The following is a 6,974-nucleotide window of genomic DNA, read 5'->3' as shown; positions in this document are numbered from 1 at the left end:
AGACCTGTACACAGAGCTTTGTCAATAAAAAGCACTTTATTAGTTGTAGAAACATGAATAGCAACAAGATTTTATAACGGTAACATCCACCATGGGGTTCTAAGTTATTGGCAAATATGTATGGACTTCAAAAGCAAATATGTTTCTTCATATCCACATTATATTATATTATATTTATATTATAATGTCATAAACCATATATATGCACAAAATACTTCTGCCTCAGGATCCTGACTTAACACTATCCTAGAACTCAAAAGCCTGAGGCTTGTCACACATCATTGGTAACATAGCAATACTCTGCTTCAAAATTGAAATAAACCCCCAAATCTGTTATTTTATGTCTTAACTCCGTAAGTTGATACTGACCTTGGCAGATAATGCTTTGACTCTCATTAAATGCAATGCCCTATTCAGCTTTAAACAATATAATAGACTCCTGTCATCAGATTTTCTTATACTTTTTATTTTAAAAATACAAGCACAATTTATTTTAGTAGTAATCTGTTATCTTCCCTCATTGTTTGAAAGAAGGCAATGTAAGCTTTTAGCAAATGGTAATGTGAGGGCTAAGAAATGGGGTTGGGTAAGAACATTTTGCTTGTCCCAATTTATGGGGACTGAATACTAGCTACATTAAACATCAGTGGCTTAGTGGCAATGAAAATGTTGTATAAGTAACAAAAGATGATTATAGTAAAGAAATTACCTGGAAAAATGCCAATAGTACCATTATAAAGGAGTAATGTATGCCAAATTGTGTTGCTCATACAAGCATACATATTGAAGGCTCTTAATGCTATAAGTTGACCAATTAGGAAGTGATAATTGTCAACCACCTGAAAATAGCTTATGGTGTAAAGAATACATATCTTCATATATATACTTCATCAACTTTATTCTGCACAAATTAATAAGAATAGCAGATTTCTTTGCATTCTTATGTTTTATTTTTGATTTTGTTGGTTTTGTTCAGAAATTTCTTTTCAGAGAAGAGTTGAAATTATATATTATTTTTTATATTTCTGCATTACTTTTCTGATATTAAATAACATCAGGAAAAAGATAATGGAAGACTAGACAAGTTTATGATGAGCTCAATGGATAAAACATAGTTGAGTATAATCTTAATACAAGACATAAGTAAAGAATTTCTATGGAAAGCGGGTGAGGACAACTTCCAGCTGAATAATCTAATGGGAAGACACTATATAATATGTAACAGGGAAGGGGAATATTCAGTAATAAGTGTAATACTTCATGTGGTGGAACTGAATAAAATGTTTAAATGCTGCTAAAGAACACATAGAGTTCTCAGAAAATAAGTCCTAGTGTCAAAGAGCTCAACACTTCCTATGTTTATTTGTAAATTTGGCATGAGTTGAATTTAAAATACCAGTATAATACTCTTGTAGCTTGAAATATGGTTTAACACACTGCAAAAATTAAAAAAAAAGATCAACAGAAATGTCTTGTAAAACATAATAGGCATATATATTATTTTAATATACCAAACATTAAAAACATCCAAAAGGTGTGAACAGATAAGATAGATAAGAACAGATAAAATAAATGTGTATTTCAGCCATAGCAAGAAAATGATATAGAAAAGTCAGTAATAGATATGACATGTAAATCATAATTTGGTTCATTCACAATCAATAATTGATGCCACTCTATAACAGTGTTACAAAGTTCTGTGCAAAATGTTACAAAACAATTTCTTACCATCTAAACAAAATCAGTTTTCTTGGTATTTTCAAAAACTAAAAAACCTGCAAAGCTATATTGCCCCAAAGTTTAAAGTTAAAACATAAATATGCATGTAAAAGGTAGAAACTATTTTATAACATGATTTGTCATATAATTTGTAGATATGAATTTGTAGAGGTTTGACTCAGAATGTGCCCTATAGGGCCAGATGTTGGTGCTGCCTGTTGAGAGGTTTAAGAGGTATGGCCAGAGGAAGTATGTCACTTGGGGTGGACTATGAGGTTTAAAATCCCAGTGCTATTTCAATTCCAGTTCCCTACCTCCACCTATTTGTGGATTGTAATCAAAGCTCTCAACTCTTTCTGTTGCTAGGTTTCTACATTGTTGTCACCATTCCCTGCCATAATTGACTGGAAGTTTAAATAAACCTTCCTTAAGGAATTTTATCACAGCAATAGAAAAGTATCTCACTCACTCTCAGCACTTTAAAGAATGACCAAAAAGCACATCAATAAATATTAACCCATAAGATCAACTATATAACTATAATTTATCTGTGTTTTGCATTTTAAAGGCACAAATAAGAAATAACATTGTCTGTAATGAACACATTTCCAATTCAGATCATCAAAGATTAATTTCCACATGTGAATCATAGATTTTTTTCATTGAAAACATATTTGACACCATTTTAGCTAATATTTCTACATCTTGCCTCACAGAAATTTTTGGAAACCATTCAAATTCTGATCTGAAGAGGACCTTGTGACTGATGCTGGAATTGATCTTATCAGGATACTGTAATATAGTGATATAGGAGGAAAGATCTCCAGGTGCACAATGAAGGACCCTTTCCAGAGTAGTCACATCTCTGAGTGAGAAGAATGTGTGTGTAAGGTGAAGTAACAGATCATCTAACTGTTCTGGGCATATGACTTTGCATATGTCTGAATCTGAAAAACAAATATACACTTAATTATGCATGTTATTTCTAGAACAATTCATAAATTTTAGTTGACATCTTCAATGTCAGAATGAACTCACACGGGAAGCAGGCCCACAGCAATAGAAGTGATATTACATAGTGCTCATTTTCTGAAAACACTGAGTACTGTATTTTACCAAAAAAATAAGTATCCAATTATATTACGTGTGTATATGAAGTGTAGTATCTATACAGCTTCCTATAAAAACATCTCTGTGTCGGCTTCATGAAAAGATGTAAATTGTCTATTTGAATTATGAAGATAATCACTGAGATTTTCAGATACCAATCTATTCATAATAGCATTAAATTTTTTGATTCTCAATTTCAACAGTTATTAAAAGCACAAATTCTGCTTAATATAAAAAATATTGTCCCTCTTCTCTAACCATGGTGACATATAGGAATATAAAATAATGTAAAAACATATTCCTATATGTTTTGTTGGATATTATATACAACCTTTTAATAAAGTTTTTATGATAATTATAGTATGAGGTAGAGGATCTCATGACTTCAGTGATCAGTTATTAAAAACAGTCAAAATTGAATGCTTATTTTGAGGAAAGAATCAATAAACTAAATTCTAGTAGAAGGGGACCAACATGATTTTGAACTTTCTTACATGAAATAACTTCACTTTAAAAAGAAAGAAGCCATGTATAATATCAGCATACAAGTTAGGACATACTTTCATAACAAATTGGAACAAATATTTAGGAAACCTATTGAAAAGTTTTCTTAGAAATTATTTACTACACATTTGTTTTGTCAGGAAATACTAACCAATCTTTAAACAAGTTGTATGTGCTAGTATATATTAGCAATTATATAATTCCAAATGACATGCAATTTGTATGTAATATAACTATTTAAATAAAGAAAATACTACAGATGGGATACAGTAATCTTTTATTTTTCTGGATCAGCTATAATTTGAAGAAATGAAACTTTATATTTATCACATGAAGTTTACCAAACCAGTAAGGCAGTATGAAAGGAAGCAGTCTAATGTTATTTCAAAAGCTATCTCAGGATTAAAATGTATTCCTTTGTCACTAGAAAAATATGTTTTAAATATAACAATAACTCTACTCTGAAAATTTATAAAATGCAGCCACAGGAATATACTTTGTCATATACAGTGGAGGTTTAAATAAATACAAAAATAAAATTTAATGGGTTAGAAAAGCTTTTTTATAATAATACAGCATCATGATTTTGCAATTAAGAAGAAAAATGATACAGAGATTTAATTTAGGAATTTAAAAGATTTTGAGTGTCTACAACTTCAAATTCAATGCTATACATTTTTTTCTTATACATGCACAATATTTAGATGTGCATGGGTTATTTTAAGTTATCAGAGCTAGTTAGACATAAGCCTGAGCTATCAGCCAAGCATTTGTAATTAATACAATCTTCAGTGTATTTATTTGAAAGCTGCTGGCAGGACAGAAACTTCTGCCTACATAGATGTTATAACATTGCCATTAAATTAAAAGGAATTTGAGTTGTTTTAAGTCAGAAACACTTAATAATAATAATGATAAAAACTGAATGCTTTTTGTCTTAAACTTGATGCAATGTATACATGTACTGAACTACCATATAGTGCCCTCTAACAATGTACACTTGTAATCTAAATTAAAAATGACGTCACATAGACAAAATTCATAGCAATGTAAAGATTTAGTATTTACTCCCTAAATTTATAGGTAGAATGCCTGCTAATATTTTAAGCCTAGTTATATGCATACTTATGTACAAATTGCACAAGTAAATATAATGTAAAAAATCATAAAACATGTTAAAATCATTTACAATTTAGCAATTCACTTCACTAATGGAACAAGGCACAAAGAAGTTGGCAATAACCAACCAATTTAGAAAGGTGGATAATAAAAATAGTAAGACAAAAATACTACTAGGTGAGTGGAGTTAGATGGTTACATAAATACATACAGCCTAACATATTAGAGAACATCAAAAGAAGTACATCTAAAATATTTGTAAGTTCAGAGATAATAGATTAGAACTGCCCAGATGGAACACAATTGTTTGAAAGAAAAGAACACTTTTAAGCACACTGAAACTAGGTAGTTTGCTGGGTGTGGTGGTGCATGCCTTTGATCCAGCACTTGGGAGGCTAAGTTCTACAGTGGGAGGTCCAGGACAGCCAGGGTTACACCGAAAAACCCAGTCTTGAAAAACCAAACCAAACAAACAGAAAGCAAGAGAAACATAAAGGGAAGAAAAGAAAGTAGCTAACATTTCAGTGTACAGTTAGAGTACAGTGAAAGAGGCCACTACAGCAAAAGAGTACACAAGGCATGCTCTGATAACCTGGTCCTGGGAAAAATAAGCACTGTCAACTGTGGCTTGCCTCTTCTAGCTGCATATGGCCATGTTGTGGTTAATCTGCCAGGCTACTTAAAGGTTTGTAATTCACTAAGTTTCTCAAGATAATTAAAGCATTAAACTTTCAAGTCCTGTATTTATAAGCTTAACCATCAATTGAATAATATCCATGAGATCATTCATTATTTCTATCTGTATAAATACGTTCATATTTAATTCTATTAGAGTTTCACCGTGGAAACTAATAGCTGCGTGACTTAATGTAATGACCAAGAATAGAAATATATTTTAATAATTAGGGTAAAATGCAAATTCTACAATGAGTTTGAGAAAGTCAGCATTTTAAAAGAAATTTTAAACATTCCTAACAGCAAAATGCAGAAGGACAGGTGGATCTCTGTGAGTTCGAGGCCAGCATGGTCTATAGAGTGAGTTCCAGGAAAGGCTTCAAATCTACAAAGAAGCCGTATCTAGAAAAACAAAACACACACACACACACACACACACACACACACACACACACACACACACACACACACACACAGCAGAATTGCACCTTCAACACTACCACTATAGGTAACTGTGAAAACAGTAATTAAAAGTTCCTAAAGTGAAACTCTGTGACAATTCTTATCATACCTGTCTTTGAATTTAGATGTTATCAAGTTGCATACTGAGATGTGAAACACTTATTTTCTTATTAAACACAAACTTCACTGAGATAACTTTCATTTAGGAAAACGGAGTACTAAATGTCTTAACACATATGATAATCTTCTGAATTTAATCTCTATCAGTAACAATAAATATGTCAACAGTTTAGCATGGGCTTTAGTGTCTAATGTCATGTTAGCCAGGTGAACTTCCCTCTCACAAATAACTAATCCATTCTTATTTTTAAAAATGTAATTTATGTGAACATTATCACTTATTATTTATCCCAGTATTTCCCTGGAATATAAATTTTTATTGTATGGTCTGAAAATAACTTTTTTCAAGCGGTAACATAGGTGCCTCCCAGGTGTGAAACTCTCTGGAAATATAAGTATCTTCCCAAAGATACATGAAGCAAGCAAAGGGTGGGGGTGGGGGCACTACATTTTGAAAGACCAAATTAAAGACATTGAGTCCACAATAAAGCTGGTAAAATCTTTAAAGCTTTCAAAATTTAAAAGACAGTACAGCTAAGAGTTGCACCAGTTTGCATAAAAGAGGAACATTCTAGGAATGATAACTAATGTGTACATACTAGATTTACATCAAACATTTCTGCTTTATCTATCCTGACATGTGTTTTCACATGGGACAACTAAAGACAATTAAGGGACACCAATAATCAATTCACAACAAAATAATAAAATTAATTATTTTGGCTCTGATGGCATCCTGTCTCAACTGCTAAGAAGGGAGAAAGAGAAGAGGTATGTGAAGGAAAAGTAAGATATCAGGAGAATAAGAGAGAGAGGAAATGTCTATTTAAAATCAAGCAAAACATAATTGTGAGTGAAGAGAGAATCCAGATAATTCATTCAATTTCTTCAACTTCCCTTAGTGTGCTTGGAACAACTTAAAAATACTGAGCTGTCTTAAGCAACTGGGAAGTCCTGACAGCTGGGTTACAGGATGTGAGAATAAGCATTCAATTCTACTCTGTATGCTCTCAGAAAACAAAACATAGCTATATCTACACAAGGGACAGTAAATTCTGGTTCCATGTAGGAAGATAGGAGGACATAAATAAAATTACGACTGAGTTCTTCTGTAGGCTACACTGTAAAATCCAAAACAATGAATCTGAGCACACATAGCATTGGTGAAGAGAAGATCTAATGAGTAAATAGTAAGAGCATATGCACAGCATGTGATGATGTTAGATTTGCTTAGGAGCAAAAAAAAAAAAAAAAAAAAAAAGTCC

Source organism: Cricetulus griseus, assembly GCF_003668045.3.
Source record: "Cricetulus griseus strain 17A/GY chromosome 1 unlocalized genomic scaffold, alternate assembly CriGri-PICRH-1.0 chr1_0, whole genome shotgun sequence".
In the NCBI taxonomy this organism is placed as follows: Eukaryota; Metazoa; Chordata; class Mammalia; order Rodentia; family Cricetidae; genus Cricetulus; species Cricetulus griseus.
Note: the sequence above shows the minus strand (reverse complement) of the source record.